The 18,371-nt window shown below is 41.6% G+C and overlaps 1 pseudogene across 1 annotated transcript; it reads right to left on the bottom strand.

Moving 5' to 3' along the window:
* Nucleotides 1-5,183: 5,183 nt before the first annotated feature.
* Nucleotides 5,184-18,116, bottom strand: LOC309830114 (small ribosomal subunit protein uS2-like; annotated as a pseudogene). The gene is made up of 2 exons: nucleotides 18,037-18,116; nucleotides 5,184-6,016 (listed from the first exon to the last, which is right to left on the bottom strand). The product of its transcript is annotated as a small ribosomal subunit protein uS2-like (transcript).
* Nucleotides 18,117-18,371: the final 255 nt, after the last annotated feature.

Raw genomic sequence — 18,371 nt, 5'->3', positions numbered from 1 at the left:
AATTGACAAAAATTAAAGAAAAATCATTAAAAGCAACAAGGGGGTTTCCCTGGTGGCTCAGTGGTTGAGAGTCTGCCTGCCAGTGCAGGGGACACGGGTTCAAGCCCCGGTCTGGGAGAATCCCACATGCTGTGGAGCAACTGGGCCCATGAGCCACAACTACTGAGCCTGTGCATCTGGAGTCTGTGCTCTGCAACAAGAGAGGCTGCGATAGTGAGAGGCCTGCACACCGTGATTAAGAGTGGCCCCCCACTCACCGCAACTAGAGAAAGCCCTCACACAGAAACAAAGACCCAACACAGCAAAAATAAATAAATAAATAAATAAAAATTAAAAGCAACAAGGAAAAAATGACAAATAACATACAAGGGAACTCGCATAAGGTTAACAGCTGATTTCTCAGCAGAAACTCTATAAGCCAGAGGGGAGTGGAACAATATATTTAAAGTCATGAAACAGAAGAGCCTACAACCAAGATTACTCTACCCAGCAAGGATCTCATTCAGATTTGATGGAGAAATCAAAAGCTTTACAGATAAGCAAAAGCTAAGAGAATTCAGCACCACCAAACCAGCTCTACAATAAATGCTAAAGGACCTTCTCTAAGTGGGAAACACAAGAGAAGCAAAGGACCTACAAAAACAAAGTCAAGACAATTAAGGAAATGGTAATAGGAATATACATATTGATAATTACCTTAAATGTGAATGGATTAAATGCTTCAACCAAAAGACACAGGCTCGCTGAATGGATAAAAAATAAGGCCCATACATATGCTGTCTAAAAGAGACCCACTTCAGACCTAGGGACACATACAAACTGAAAGTGAGGGGATGGAAAAAGATACTCCATGCAAATGGAAATCAAAAGAAAGCTGGAGTAGCAATACCCATATCAGATAAAATAGACATTAAAATAAAGAATGTTATAGGAGACAAGGAAGGATACCACATAACGATGAAGGGACCAATCCAAGAAGAAGATATAACAATTATATATGCACCCAACATAGGAGCACCTCAATACATAAAGCAAATGCTAACAGCTGTTAAAGAGGAAATCGACAGTAACACAATAATGGTGGGGGACTTTAACACCTCACCTACACCAATGGACAGATCATCCAGACAGAAAATTAATCAGGAAACACAAGCTTTAAATGACACAATAGACCAGACAGATTTAATGGATATTTATAGGACATTCCATCTGAAAACAGCAGATTACACTTTCTTCTCAAGTGCACAAGGAACATTCACCAGGATAGATCACATCTTGGGTCACAAATCAAGCCTTGGTAAATTTAAGGAAATTCAAATTGTATGAAGCATCTTTTCTGACCACAACGTAACGAGATTAGAAATAAACTACAGGGAAAAAAATGTAAAAATCACAAACACATGAGGCTAAACACTATGTTATGAAATAACCAAGAGATCACTGAAGAAATCAAAGAGGAAATCAAAAATTACCTAGAAACAAATGACAATAAAAACACGACAACCCAAAACCTATGGGATGCAGCAAAAGCAGTTCTAAGAAGGAAGTTTATAGCAATACAATCTTACCTCAAGAAACAAGAAAAATCTCAAATAAACAACCCAACCTTACACCTAAAGGAACTACAGAAAGAAGAACAAACAAAATCCGAAGTTAGTAGAAGGAAAGAAATCATAAAGATCAGAGCAGAAATAAATGAAATAGAAACAAAGAAGACAATAACAAAGATCAAGAAAACTAAAAGCTGGTTCTTTGAGACGATAAACAAAATTGATAAACCTTTAGCCAGACTCATCAAGAAAAAGAGGGAGAGGACTCACATCAATAAAATTAGAAATGAAAAAGGAGATGTTACAATGGACACCACAGAAATACAAAGCATCATAAGAGACAACTACAAGCAAATCTATTCCAATAAAATGGACAACCTGGAAGAAATGGTCAACTTCTTAGAAAGGTATAACCTTCCAAGACTGAATCAGGAAGAAATAGAAAATATGAGCAGAACAATCACAAGTAATGAAATTGAAACTGTGGTTAAAAACCTTTCAACAAACAAATGTCCAGGACCAGAAGGCTTCACAGGTGAATTCTATCAAACATTTAGAGAAGAGCTAACACCCATCCTTCTCAAACTATTCCAAAAAATTGCAGAGGAAGGAACACTCCCAAACTCATTCTACAAGGCCACCATCACCCTGATACCAAAACCAGACAAAGATATCACACACACACAAAAAAATGACAGACCAATATCACTGATGAATATAGATGCAAAAACCCTCAACCAAATACTAGTAAACAGAATCCAACAACACATTAAAAGGATCATACATCACGATCAAGTGGGAATTATCCCAGAGATGCAAGGATTCTTCAATATACGTAAATCAATCAGTGTGATATTCCATATTAACAAACTGAAGAATAAAAACCAAATGATCATCTCAATAGATAAAGAAAATCTTCTGACAAAAGTTAACACCCATTTATGAGAAAATATCTCCAGAAAGTGGGCATAGAGGGAAACTACCTCAACATAATAAAGGCCATATATGACAAACCCACAGCAAACATCATTCTCAATGGTGAAAAACTGAAAGCATTACCTCTTAGATCAGGAACAAGAGAAGGATGTCCACTCTCACCAATATTATTCAACATAGTTTTGGAAGTCCTAGCCATGGCAATCAGAGAAGAAAAAGAAATAAAAGGAAAACAAATTGGAAAAGTAGAAGTAATACTGTCACTGCTTGCAGATGACATGATACTATACATAGATAATCCTAAAGATGCCATCAGAAAACTACTAGAGCTAATCAATGAATTTGGTAAAGTTGCAGGATACAAAATTAATGCACAGAAATCTCTTGCCATCCTATACATTAACAACAAAAGATCAGAAAGAGAAATTAAGGAAACAACCTCATTCACTATTGCAACAAAAAGAATAAAATACCTAGGAATAAATCTACCTATGGAGACAAAAGACCTGTACTCAGAAAACTATAAGGCACTGATGAAAGAAATCAAAGATGATACAAACAGATGGAGAGGTATACCATGTTCTTGGATTGGAAGAATCGATACTGTGAAAATGACTCTACTACCCAAAGCAATCTACAGATTCAATGCAATCCCTATCAAACTACCAATGGCAGTTTTCACAGAAGTAGAACAAAAATTTCACAATTTGTATGGAAACACAAAAGACCCCGAATAGCCAAAGCAATCTTGAGAACGAAAAATGGAGCTAGAGGAATCAGGCTCCCTGACTTCAGACTATACTACAAAGTTACAGTAATCAAGACAATATGGTAGTGGTACAAAAACAGAAATATAGATCAATGGAACAGGATAGAAAGCCCAGAGATAAACCCATGCACCTATGGTCAACTAATCTATGACAATGGGGGCAAGCATATACAATGGAGAAAAGAGAGCCTCTTCAATAAGTGGTGCTGGGAAAACTGGACAGCTGCATGTAAAAGAATGAAAGTAAAACACTCCCTAACACCATACACAAAAATAAACTCAAAATGGATTAAAGAGCTAAATGTAAGACCGGATACTATAAAACTCTTAGAGGAAAACATAGGAAGAACACTCCTTGACATAAATCACAGCAAGGTCTTTTTTGACCCACCTCCTAGAGAAATGGAAATAAAAACAAAAATTAACAAATGGGACCTAATGAAACTTAAAAGCTTTCGCACATCAAAGGAAGCTATAAACAAGACGAAAACACAACCCTCGGAATGGGAGAAAATGCTTGCATACGAATCAACGGACAAAAGATTAATCTCCAAAATATATATGCAGCTCAATATTAAAAAAAACAAACAACCTTATCCAAAAATGGGCAGAAAACCTAAATAGACATTTCTCCAAAGAAGACATATAGATGGCCAAGAGGCACATGAAAAGCTGCTCGACATAACTAATTATTAGAGAAATGCAGATCAAAACTACAATAAGGTATCACCTCACACAGGTCAGAATGGGCAGCATCAGAAAATCTTCAAACAACAAATGCTGGAGAAGGTGTGGAGAAAAGGGGACCCTCTTGCAGTGTTGGTGGGAATGTAAATTGATACAGCCACTCTGGAGAACATTATGGAGGTTCCTTAAAAAACTAAAAATAGAATTAACATATGGCCCGGCAATCCCACTACTAGGCATATACCCAGAGAAAACCATAATTCAAAAAGACACATGCACCCCAATGTTCATTGCAGCACTATTTACAATAACCAGGTCATGGAAGCAGCCTAAATGCCCATCGACAGATGAATGGATAAAGAAGATACAATGGAATATCACTCAGCCATAAAAAGGAATTAAATCAGGTCATTTGTGGAGATGTGGATGGACCTAGAGTCTGTCATACAGAGTGAAGTAAGTCAGAAAGAGAAAAACAAATATCGTATATTAACGCATATATGTGGACTCTAGAAAAATGGTACAGATGTACCAGTTTGCAAGGCAGAAATAGAGACACAGATGTAGAGAATGAACGTAGGGGCACAAAGGCAGGAAAGTGGGGGGAGGGGGGTGGTGGGATGAATTGGGAGATTGGGATTGACATGTATACATCAATATGTTTAAAACAGATAACTAAAAAAACCTGCTGTATAAAAAATAAATAAAATTCTAAATAAATAAATAAGATAAAATTTTAAAAAATGTTTACTAGCCTTATAAATGGATTAATAAGATTTGAAGCCGAACTTGAAAGCTTAAAGAACAATTCAAGTTTTCAATTTGTAACTTTAATTTTAAAAATTAATTAAAAAAACCAAAACTAAGCCTCTGATTAATCTTTCTATGCACTAAAACTTCCCTTGAGGATGCCAAAAAAACTCCTAGCAACAGAGATGAGGAAACTGTGGCAGGCAGTTACTAAGTGGCAGAGCTGGGATCTGGAGTCCTGGAGCTGCAAAAACTTTTATGCTTTTATCATCACTCTTCATCGCCTTCTCCTGACAAATAATTAGACAACAGTAACATGCAATTAACATAAAGACTTGAAGGGTTCATTCTTTCTCCCATGTCCTGCAATGCCTCAGGGTTATAATTATATAATTATCCCACAGTACAGAGTGAGGTGGAGTAGGTGTTTAAGGATTGGACTGAATTAGTATGACTTTAATTATAACATACCCTGGAAATGGCTTTTCTTACTAAATCCCTATTAAGACGGGGCTGAGGGCTCCCGTCTTGTGCAGGAACTTCTGGGCAGGCACAGAGGCACCTGCACCTTCAGACCCGTCTGCGACCACGGGTAGAATACAGTGAACTTGGGAGCTGCAGCAGTCCATTCACCCTGATGCTCCTCCTTGGCCATGGCCTTCTCAGCATGGCCTGTTCTTCCTTTTCAGTCTCTCCGGCACCTCTGTAGAAGCAGAGATCAGGCGTGACTTCCCACGGTGTGCACACGGGATGGTACCACCCATGTGCAGAACTTCCTGGGCCAGGATCCACCACCTCAGACCCACTGAGTGAACTCCCTTGTTGCTGCAAGGATGGCAGTGTCCACAGGGCGCAGAGGAGAGTCTGTGTTACAGGGAGCAGTGGTAGGTGGGTTAATGTACAACACCTCTGTGAGAGGCTGGTCGTCAGCCCTGGGATCAGTAACCTCCAGAAGATGCGGCCTCTGGAAGGCTGCCTGGATCTGTTAGTGAAGGTTCCAGGAGTGAAGCGGACAGCAATAGGAGTGGCTCCAGTGACAGCAGCCAACTTCAGCACAGCCCTCTGGCCAGTGTTCCTGGAGGATATGACACTGATCAGTCAGTTTTTAAATGGTAACAATGGCACAACAAGAAGCAGAAGCTTCTCCCAGGTCCCCTTCAGATCTATAATGTAGATGCCGTCACTTTTCCTTTAGGAGATGTATTGTTCCATCTGGAAGTCAAGGTTGGTACCACCTAAGTGGGTTCCTGCTGCTTGGAATTTGAGGACATCCTCCTCCTTCATCTGTGGGATATCAAGGGTTCTAAACTTTGTGAACGTTTCCCTTTAAGTTACAATGAGAACCCAAGACAATGCTGTACAGACTCCTCTCCGGGTAAGTGAGGAAAGGCTGCATTACCTTTCATTGGTAAGTCTGAAGTTTTCTTCATCTATCAACAAGCATGGGATCTTGAGAGCAAAATGGATCCAGAAGGAAAATGTCACTTTCAGTTATAACATCAAGTTTCATTGAGCCTAAACCAAAGTTTCAGTCTCACTCCCAAGTTAAAATTTCTGTTTTTCCCAACATCCCCTGATTTGCAACCCTCAACATAGGCCTGAGTCATGGGCAGGAATCTTCAGCGGCGAATGAGAAGTGTATGTCTGGGTGTATTCTCCTCACTTCTACTGGATCTCCAGATTTGGAGCAAAAGAGAGGGGAAGAGGAAGAAGAGAGAGAAACATCCTTTCCTAGTGCTGATGTTAATGTTTTATGTCTCCCTCGGCTACTCCTGCCTGTCTCTAGAGGCTTCCATACCCTGGTCTTTGGCCAGTTGCCTGTGGATTACTTGGAGGCACCCTGAGGACCTACACACTGTGCAGCCCCTGACATTCATGTGAGTGACACACAGTCCAGCTGATATCTTGCCCTCCTCCACTCTCAGCTTTTGCAATCACCTTACTGCCATTTTCTGCTGGGATGACCTTCAAGGGACTTTAAATCCAGTTACCTTCAAAATATCCTCTGGGCCCATGGAAAACTCAGGCATCCCTCCCATGCTGAATAGTGGTGTCACTGCTCCTCTGTGGCTTTTTCTCCTTACCCTGCTGTTGCCAACTGCTCCTCTGGCTCACACCTTCAGGGTGCTCAGACAAGCCATGCTGGGCTCACATATGCCCCCACCTATAGGGAAGGGATCATGTGTCAAAATCCCAAGAACTTTCTCACTCTCCTCTGCTTGGGAGGCAGCACCTTCATGGGCCTGAGACTGTCTATAACTCAGCCAGCATCCAGAGAGGAGTGAGAAGCCAGGTTCCTCTTCTTGCAGGAATCCCCGATTTCTTGGAGTGGTTCTATTAGAGCTAGTCTCATCTGACCTGAGAAGTGAGTAACTCATGGGGAACGGAGGAGTGATGACACAACAGTTCATATGCAGCCGACAACTCATTAGTAAGAAGTTCCTACTTAAGCAAACTGAGTTTGAATTTCTTACTTTTTCTTATATAGGTGGTGGGATATTGCAAGGCTATCTGGTCTACCTTTTAACAGCGTCTGCATATGTACCTAGCATCTACATTTTAGAATGTGAGGGTTCTTTCAGCTTTGCATCTGTACCCAAAGTCCATGACAAGAGGAGCCCCATTTAACATCCTGTTAAATAAATTTAAATATATATAATATAATATTTTACCAAATTTGGATCATATATTTTATAACTTCCTTTTTCTTACTTAAAGATGTATTGCAAAATTTCCCTTGTTACGAAATGTGCTCTGAGATGTTATTTTTAATACCTGTGAGAGGGAGACAGTCTCTCACAGCGTCAGTTGTATTCAGGCTGGGTCTAAAAGGGTGAGTCACAGTTTTCTAGGGAGAGAAAAGGGAAACCTCTATTAAAAGATAAAGAATCAAGAAAGAACATCAAATGTTTTGGGAACTGGGAGGAGGAGGAAGGGACTTGATCTACACAATCTTGTGAAATTGGAGGGTAAATACTTATTACTGCTATGATTAACATTACTATTATGATTCATTTTATTTTCAAAAGAGGAAACTGAGGCTTAGAGTAAGAGATCTGTCAGTGGTAAAGCCAGAATTCAAAGTTAAGACTTCTGGAACCTAAGAGGAAACTGAATATAAGAAGGAAAGTTAGAAATCTAGGAGCCCAAAGTCATGACAAGGAGAAGGGGTACACTAGAAGTGAGAGGGTGAGAAGGGAAGGAAAACCCTCTCTCCGTTTCCAGTTCAATCCCCTTTGTTCTCAGAGAGGCCTGGGAAGTTGACCACCAACTTCCCTCATCTGATGAGTAAAGTGTAATAAATGTATGCTTTTCCTTTTTGTAGAAGTGTGAAGTCATTTCCAAAATTAGCCCTGTCCAACTGTTAAAATCCCCAAGTTCCCAAACTCTCCCAACAGGAAACAAGCAGTGGACATCCAGATGTTTCTCCTCCCAGTGTTTGTGTACTGTTTGCATTTATCTTTTTCTTGTCAAATCATGACATTATGAAATGCTTTATTATGGTGATTGGTCATATGCACAGAAGTCCTAGCAAGGGGAACTGAGGGCAGCCTGGGTACGGGGTGACACGTATCTCCTTAGCCAATGATCCATCTAGGAAAACCATTTCTGAGAGCCACACTTCCAGCAAATGCTCAGAGTTCAGGAATTCACCAAGTATGTGACTCAGTTGAGACTCTGTTCCTTTTCTTTATGAAGAGAATTAGCACAAGGAACAACCCTGATGAACTGCCCTTTGGAGATAAGAAGGAGAAGGATTTGCCTGAAAATAATGCAATCTACCAAAGGCTGTGAATACCAGAAGGACATATTCCTGCAGGAAGAGAGGTGAATGGAAGATGGGATGGTAAATAATAAACAGACTATCAACTTGGGTATCATTAGTTATCTCTCACCTTGTGCCAAGGAGTGGGCTATAAAATGTCAGAATTTTACATACACTGCCTCTGCTAATCCTCAGAACAATCCTAAGAAGGAAGTCCTATTTTCCTGCCCTGTTTATGGATGAGGAAACGAAAACCCAAGACAGGTTAAGAAACTGAAAATGTTATACATCTAGTAAGTGGCTGAGCTGGGAATCCAACCTAGGTCTCAGTCCAAAGAGACTATGCATTTGACTCATCATTATGTTGTGAGTGATGGACATAATTCTATCATATGAAAAAAAAAAGGGGGTGGGGACACTTTTTGTTCTGATTCTCCAAGGAGGAGATGGGATTTTGCCTCAGTTTCTACCAACACCAGAACTGTCTCTGTTTTTCTCTCTTTTAGTAACATTTTAATGAGAGTCTTTCTCTTCCTTCCTCTATGGCACCATTTTGCTTAGGCATTGGGGTCACTTTGGATCACTTTTCTTGTCTTGTTTTTAAGCTGGCATTGTTTCATCATTTCTGTGAATCCCAAAGAAAGATATGAAAGGCAAACAGCACATACCTGACAGGTCACGGCGATTAGCAATGGAAACAACAGACAAACAAACAAACAGCTACAGGATTGGATCCTAGAAGCCTTTCTCCTGCCAGGTAACTGGTGACCAAAGTGATCAGAATTTCAACCCATATCACACTGGATTATTTGATCTTTTTTCCTACTTTTTAATTATGATCTTAGCCAAAACTCCATGTTCTTTGTCCCACTAGTAAAGTGAGGGAAGGAAGAAAAAACAAAGATAAATATAACCAACTTTGGATCTGCTATGTCTCATTAGCAGTTTTATGGTTTGGGTATAGAGTAATACTTAGTCCAGAGAAGGCATTTGCTCTTTCTGATTTATTTTTTAAACTAAATATTTAATTGTTTTGTCCCCTTTGGCCTCACTAGAGAAAGGTCTATATCCTCCATGCACATACTGTAAGAATGGACATCAACAGAAGTCACACATCTGCTCACCAGACCTGCCCCTAAGTCTTCTTCTTAAGCACCAGGGGAAGAATCTCAAGTTAGTCTCCAGTTTGACTTTGCAAGAATGCTGCAGAATCCTCTGTAGTGTTTTTGCCTCTCACCTTTCTTGGGAGTTTATAGGGGGCTTTGAAGTTTCTCTGAACAAACAGGGTCTCTGTGTTTCACTATTGCTGAGCCAACCCTGGGGCCTTGGTTCCATCAGCTCCTTATTAAGTGTTTAGTAATTCCAGTTTCCACCTTTTGGTCTGGCTTGCTTTGCGCACATCTGGAGAGAATTAGCTCCCAGGCCTCTGTAACATACCCATTTTGTGGTTCTAGGGAGAATTGTGTGCTAGGGGATGTTGCTGCCATTAACGAGCTTTCTTTATGGCGTTTAACTGTAAAAGGTACCCTCATTAATATCAACAGACAAAGAGAAAGTGAGGCTATTCCACCTCTATTTAGCTCTTGCCTTCTTGACTGTGTGTGAGCCCTTCTTGCTGAAAAAGAAAGAATAAATATCACGAAAATGGGAATGAAGTACAAGATAAAAAGAGTACATCATAAGAATAAAAATAACAATAATGTCCAGACACTTGAAATGAGTAGAAGTCTATCCCTGCCCGATTCATGTGACTACATGTGCCTTTTAAGCTCTTGAAATGTGGCTGGTATATATGTATTAAGGTTAACTGTAAGTATAAACCACACTCTAGATTTGGAAGACTTAGCATAAAAAATATAAAATATCTCAATAATTTTTACATAGATTATATTTTGAAATGATAATAATTTGGAGATATAAGGTTAAATTTAATTTTACCTGTTTCTTTTTAGTTATTTAATGTGGCTATTAGAAATTTTTAAATTACGTAAATGGTTCATCTGTGTGTTTTGCGTCATGTTTCTGTTAGACAGCAGTGCACTGAAGGACCAGACAAATGATTTAACAGGGTATGATTCTGGACTTCCCTGGTGGCACAGTGGTTGCGAGTCTGCCTGCCGATGCAGGGGACACACGTTCGTGCCCCGGTCCAGGAAGATCCCACATGCCGCAGAGCGGCTGGGCCCGTGAGCCATGGCCACTGAGCCTGCGCGTCCGGAGCCTGTGCTCCGCAACGGGAAAGGCCACAACAGTGAGAGGCCCGTGTACCGCAAAAAAAAAAAAAAAAAAAAGAGTCCCATGACTTGGAATCCATGTGACATCAAAGTGAACAGGAGAGATGTCAAAAGAAGTATTAAGAAAATGTCATCCTGAATCTCAACAAACAGGAAAAGGTGGCTATTGGAAACTACTGACTGGTAAGCTTTTTCTCAGTACAAAATTCTAGAATCAATTATTAAGTACAACATTTATAAGCAAATTAGAAAACAAGTAGATGAGTACAAGAAACCAGCTGAGTTCACTAAAAACAAGGCATACCACATCAAATTCATTACCATTTTTGATGAAATGGTTGCACTGACAAATCTAGGGAATTATATAAACATGCCTGATTTCAGCAAACTATTAGACAAAACTTCTCATGACATCCCTGCAGACAAATTTCAGACAGTTGTGTTGGATAATAGTCATTAGGTAATACCACAACTGGTTGAATATTTGTATTTAGTCTTTAAATTTTACCTATAGGAAGGTCTATAGGGGAGGTCACAAAACTAAAAATTAATTGAATTAATATGATGGTTATCAAAATCAATACTCAAAAGAGAATGCATCAGTAATAGGAATATGGCATACAACCACCATAAGTGTAAAGTGCTTAGCTCATAAAATGAATTGTGTGGATATAGCACTAGGGTAGCCTGGCTTGAAAATAATTAATTAATGACAAGAATTAATTTTTTTAACTAAATGTGAACTATACTTGTGGAAAACTATCACAGGAAGCAGTAGTCTCACTTTATTGTACTTAATTGGCTAAATCCAGAATATTTTGTTCAGCTCTTGGATAACTACAATGGTGGGGGGTGGACAGTCTTGACAATGAGAAAATGAAGGCCCTACATGAAGGCTGACAAAGAGGAATCATGGTGGCTGTGACATGAGAGCTGTGCTCAATGCTATCACTTGGAGAGTGTGGACATGCTGCTTTGCTACAAAATACAGGCAGATCCCAGAACAATTAGTGGAAGTTACAGGAAAGGTAGGAACAGACCATTGTGAAGAATTTTTGGAGCTCTCCATGGGGAGAGACTGGGTTCCCATGGCATTCATTAGGAATGTTAAAGAAGATACTTCTACACTGGAGGGTGATCGAAAGAAGTGAGATCTTTAAATTTCCAATTCTAAAATCAGAAATCCTATTAGTACAGGGAGTCTTTAAATACTCTACACGTTTCTGCTTTGGTGAGATCAAGCTAAGTATCATCTGGAAGTTTCTTGAAAATGATGAGGCACCAGAAATTAGACTATCAGGAAACCTTGTACGTTCTGGCTCTCTGTGTATGTTTGGGTGCGAGGATGAAGCAAAGCCCTGCTTTATAGGATTTACCAATTTCTGTGGTGTAAATACTCCTACCACAGCAAATTTTAAGCTACCCACAGTTTAACAACTGGCTCACAAATTTCCTGAAAGTTTAACATGGCTTTCACAGTCAGTATGAGCTGGCTCTAGTTATCGGCTACTAACCCATCACCTGGTGGTCAGAATGTGGTGTCAGCAAGACAGATTCGATCAATCAAATGTTGGGTATTGTTTTTTGTTTTTTCATGTTTGCTGTGGGTCACACACTATGAAAATTGTTAACATGTGACATGATATTTTCCCTCAAAGAATTTAAGGCCACCTAGTAGGGGAGGAGAATGGGTTGGGGGGACAAAGATTAACACACACAGAACAAATAGAGTATTTTAGGACATAGTACAGGAACTGACCATATAGATCTACGCTGGTAAAGCTGTGAAGGCACAAGAGCTAATGTTTATTGAGCGTTGAAATGCTCCATGTGCAGTGCGAGCCACTTTTCATAACTCAAGACTCATAATCTTAACCCTGTAAGGTTGCCATTGTGCCATTATATGAGTGAGGAACCGGAGCTCAAAAATATCAAGACGCGTGGACTTCCCTGATGGCGCAGTGGTTGAGAGTCCGCCTGCCGGTGCAGGGGACACGGGTTCGTGCCCCGGTCCGGGAAGATCCCACAAGCCACGGAGCGGCTGGTCCCGTGAGCCATGGCCGCTGAGCCTGCGCGTCCGGAGCCTGTGCTCCACAGCGGGAGAGGCCACAACAGTGAGAGGCCCGCGTACTGCAAAAAAAAAAAAAAAAAAAAAAAATCAGGACGCGAACCTGAGGCCACACCACTGGTAGGAACACAAGACCCGCTGAATCTACACATCCAGTTCATTCCACCGTTCTGTCCTTTGCCTCTTCAGGGAAGGAGGAGGTAAGCCTGGAATGGTGTGGCTCCTGGCCCTCGCTGACGCAGAAAGCAAGACAAGGCTGACGGCACGGAGGTCATGCTCCCAGTCTCCACCCACGCACGCTGAAATGCTGCTCCCCTCCGCTCCATCAAACTGCCTGGGATGTCGATTTTGAGTTTTTATTAAAAGTTCCAGCTGTGTGAGTTAGGGCAGTAAATAGCTCCCTGAGCCTCGGCTCCTCTTCTTCCATAAAATGAAAGGAAATACTATCTAATTTACACTTTGCTGAGATTAAATGTGTTAATTTTACAAAACACCCAGCACAATGGCCAGCACAGAGGGAGCATTCCATAAATATTAAAATCCTTTCCCTCTACACAGCTGCATGTTTCTCTCCCTAGCTGGACTGTGGTGTGTGTCTTTATGTCTTCAGCAATTAGCACAGTGCCTGGCAGAGTCTAGGTAAGCCTTGTTCAGTTACAGCAGTGATTCATTCCTCTGGGCCCAGAAATACTTTTTACATTAAATAAAACAAATATATACACACGTGTAAAGATCCATTCCAATGCTGAGAAGTCAGTGTACACTTTTCTCGGGGCTGGTTGTTCCATACAAATGAGGACATCCTGATGGTCCGCTCTGCTCAGCCTGAAAGCTGCCTCTATCTCTTTATTAACTTCGACGAGGTGTCATCTTGCTGCCATGATCTTTCCATTCTAGGGAGTTGTTTGTCCCATTACAGTAACAAGGGATGGTGCTAGGTTGCCACTAAGAGTCCAAGGAAGAGTGTCATAATGGAGGCTAGAGTTCAAGTATGACAGCTCAAGGCAAGTTCAGTCAAGGAAACCAGTGGTGAAGGTCACGGGGCTGTTGGTGAGGCCCTCGGATTTTTACTAAGGACCTCATGTCCATCACTGCAGCCTGAGAGGTCTGACCAGTAATTGCACAGATGGGAGCCGGAAGCCTGAGGCTTGTCACGACTCCAGGGGATTTGAAGAGAACAGAAAAGTGGTTGGCAAGAGACAAACTCCATAAGATCAAGCAAAGGCACCCAACCGTGCGAATTCACTCTTTCCATTAACTCATCTCCCCCTACCCAGAGCTGCTTACCAGGGTGTGCCTATAGGCAGGCGCTGCCTCACCTGTGCACGCAGGAACCAAGTATGAAATCCACCTATGTATGTTCTGTGGAATCTGGCTCTAATTTTAGCAGACAGCACGAGCTGTCCTCTGGTTTTTATTAAAATCCATAAGTAAGAGAGTAATTCATACTCCAAAATGTTACAGACTTACTATTTACATAGGGAGACAATTGAAAACTGTTTTGTTGTTTTCTGCTTTTCTCTGTTTGGCAATTGTTCTTTAATGAGTGTGGAATACTTTTGTATTTTTAAAAAAAAAACATTTTTTAAAAGAGTAAGAGTTTCATGTCAGAAACAGAAGGATAGACACAAAAATTTCTATCACTAAAGACTTTGAGAAGCATATTCCTAGAGCTCTGATGATCAGAAAGTCGACTTATTAGGGCATTTTCCTCCACTTTCTGTAAATCTGAGTAAACTTTGTTCTGGGACTGCCAACTGAAGATTGAGAAATACACATTATAATTAGAGGGATGGATAATCGGTCGAATTCCCTAGCACCTACTGCCAATTGAGTTCTAGGTGAAGTGCTTGGAAGATGATGGCTTTTCAAAAGCTGGGTTTTCTCAGCATGGAATGACAGGATATGGGACAGGTCTTGGTCCGATGTTTGTCAAGCATCAGCTGTGTGCTGAGCACTGTTCTGGACACTGAAGATATAGAGATCATTCATGTCTTCACTCTAGCTAAGAAGGTAGATATGAAAGCAATATCGCAGTACCAGGGGGTGACATATGTACAGAGGGTGTGGTGAGTGCTCGGGGCAGGTTTCACAGAGCCTGGGACACTTCAAAAAGCTTCCTTTTAGGGTAGGAATTTGCTTAGCAGACTAGACATGGTTGGGTGGTAAAGGAGTGGTTAGAGATACAGGGAATCTGGCAGAGAGAAAAAATGAAAGTATGATCAGGACCTCGGGAAAAACTCATTTAAAATTCTCCAACACACAACAGTTCTTGTCCCAAATAAGAACTGAGGCTAGTGGGCCATTCTGAGCCCCGATTCCACCCAACACCTATTAGTCCTGCCAGGTACTCAGTGTAAGTATGGTGATGATTAAAGAAAACCATGTGACATCATCTTCCAAAGTCACTTGATGATCAGAGAGTTGTCTTACTGTGGTGCTTCCTGTCTTTTTGGTGAATGTGTAGAGCAAAAGTGAAACTCCGAGGCTGCCCATTCAAGAATGAGAAATTGCGTATTAGAATTAGCCTAACAAATACTTATGTTTTGTATAACCTGTCAGAGATCCTGGAATGGCTTTTCCTGAAAGAATTTACAATCTGGACACTGTCCTACCACCTAGACAGGCGGGAACGGAAGGGAGTGTTTCCACCAAAGTTGCTTGCTCTGTCATCGGCGGCCTTCCAGCCCAAGAAATAAAAATAATCGCAAGGTAGTTTTAAACTTTACTGAGTTCTGTTGAAACATATCAAAGAGAATCCCACATGCACAGCAAAACCTCTTGAAATCGCCTTTCCCATCTCTCTCTTGTCGTATATATCCCACGTTTATGGCCCCCTCCCCCAATCCTTTCCTCCTTCTCCCGCTATCCCTCCAAACTCTCTTAAACCCAGCGACAAGAGCACTTGTCTTCTCTCCCCCAGCTCCCGTCCCGCCTTTCTGAATTTATTCCTCCTGAGGCTGGTAGCTCCCTCTCCCTTTTCTAAAGTAAATCACTTTCACCTTTCCGGCCCTATACTCCAATCAACACCACAGTATTTTTATATTTGTGGGAGAAGTTTAATAGGCAGAATGGGGGGGATGCTTTGCAGAGGCTAGAATACCCAGGGGAATGATTTGTTTTTCTTGTCATCTGAACAGCAAGCATTTGTAGCCTCTGCTGGCAAAGTTTCTCTGTGGTGGCTCCCATATTTTAGGCCTCGCTCACCCTAGAAACGTAAGTCTTCCCATATCAGAGAAGCTTGATGTAAAATGATCTCCATGAGCCTCTTTTCTGGAACTTACTTGTCTTTCCTTTTTACTCATAGAAAATTTGAGTCTCCTCTCCTTTACTCCTCAAAGGTGGCTAACTATAAGAATATTATTCATGATACCACAAAAAAAGAAGCAGACACACATGTAGAGAACAAACTAGTGGTTACCAGTGGGGAGAGGGAAAGGGGGTGCTATATAGGGGTAGGGGATTAAGAAGTACAAATTATTAGGTATAAAATAAGCTACAGGGCTTCCCTGGTGGCACAGTGGTTAAGAATACGCCTGCCAATGCAGGGGACATGGGTTTGAGCCCTGGTCCGGGAAGATCCCACATGCCGCAGAGCAACTAAGCCTGTGTGCCACAACTACTGAGCCTGCGCTCTAGAGCCCGTGAGCCGCAACTACTGAGCCCGCATGCTGCAACTAGTGAAGGCCGTGCACCGAGAGCCTGTGCTCCATAACAAGAGAAGCCACCGCGATGAGAAGCCCGTCACCGCAACTAGAGAAAGCCCGTGCGCAGCAACGAAGACCCAACGCAGCCAAAAATAAATAAATAAATAAATTTATTTAAAAAATAAAAATTAAAAAATAAAATAAGCTACAAGGATATATTGTACAATACAAGAAGCATAGCCAATCTTTTATAATAACTATAAATGGAATATAACCTTTAAAAATTGTGAGTCACTATATTGTACACCTGTAACTTATATAATATTGTACATCAACTTCAGTTAAAAAAAAGACACCGTTCATCCCCACAAACCCCAAGGGCAGGGGCCTCGTCCATTAGCGCTGTCCGTGGAAAATGCCACGCACACATTTCTTACTGTAGTTAGTATTTGTTGAAGTGGATCGAACGTGAGCATAAGTTTCTCAAAGGGTCTTTTAGCCTGTTGTCACTGACGTGAAACCTGGAGCACACACGATGTATCTCACCATGTCTCAAGCCACCCTAAGAATGGGTGACCTGGAAGCAGTCTTCCCCTCACGGGGTTTCCTCCGATATCAACACTGCAAGCCGAGGGTCTTTAAGGACAGAAAAAAGCCATTTGCTTTTCCTTTCCTCTGAAAAGCGACCAGGTGCAAAGTTTTCCACCCAACTCCTGACTTCTCCGAGCCCACTCTGGCATTTGAAGAGTTAATCTGTTGCCACCTAGTGGCTCTCGGCCAACCTGCGGGACCCCCAGCTCACAGAGGAGGAGGGGCGAGGGTGGTGGGGTGAGGTTGCCTTGGTGAAGGGACAAGGTTCCACGGCGGCTTTGTCTTCCCACCCCCAGTACTACTTAGAGGGGTTGGCTTTTTGAAAACATATTCCCTTTCTCCTCTCCCTCCCTCCCTCCCCTGCAACTGGGGCCTGTTTCCGCTAGACCTGAGGCAAAGCAGTAGTGCAGGCTAGGATTTCTTGCAAGTTTTCCGCTGTGGGGTGCCGCAACAGCTGTGACCCTGGCTTGATTTTGATGTAGACTTCAAGGGCACCGTCCCCAGCAGGGGGAACATTTTTACCTCAGGAGCCTATTCACATTGGTAGCCTTGGCAGGGAAAGTTCCAGAAGCTTTGATTACACAAATACCTCTGCTAAGTACAGGCCCAGTCTTGGCAACCTGTGGAGAGAGAATGTGCACGTGGGCTGATTAAACCAAACGACCGTTTCCTTTGCTGGGGCGGGGGCTGAGGGTCTTCAGCTTGGAAATGATTTTTTCCTTGGCTGTGTTGCCTGGAAACTTGGAGGGTTTAATTAGGACTGGGGAGGTTTTGGGCTTCTGCAGCTGCCTCTGCTCTCCCCCAGGGTTACTGAGTGTGTGTGTGTGTGTGTGTGTGTGTGTGTGTGTGTCCGGCAGTGCAGGCCAAAGCCGTCTGGAGAAGTAAATTGTGTACCACGGCAAATGTGACCCTTTTTATTTCAATTGATTTTAGTTAACAACTTTGAACCTTGTAAACCACAGAGAGGCTGCGTGCGGTTTACATATCGCGTATTGGAGCTGGACAACTAGGTGGAAGTGGTAGCTCTTACCTTCTTACCTACATCCATCAAGGGCCAATCTTTGAAAAGTTTTCTCAATGTTCCCAAGTATGTCCAGGAAGAACGGCCCTGGGTCCATGTCTCCCTGGCTCTGTGAGTTCCAAGGGAGAAGTAAGGCAGAGCCCAGTCTACCCCGATGCAGTTATCTTACTTTGTTAGGAAAAATCAGCAAATTAAAATACAATCTATTAATCCTTTATTGACCTCAATGTACTTTATTCATCTCAACATTACCAGTTAGTTATTCTCCCATTTGGAGATTTTGAAGAATTGAGGAGAAACATTTTCTTTTCCATTTTTCTTTGGTATGTGTGTATGTTTGTATTTATTTATT

This window comes from Grampus griseus, assembly GCF_964374135.1.
Source record: "Grampus griseus genome assembly, chromosome: 1".
Lineage (NCBI taxonomy): Eukaryota > Metazoa > Chordata > Mammalia > Artiodactyla > Delphinidae > Grampus > Grampus griseus.
This window is presented reverse-complemented; position numbering and strand designations above follow the sequence as displayed.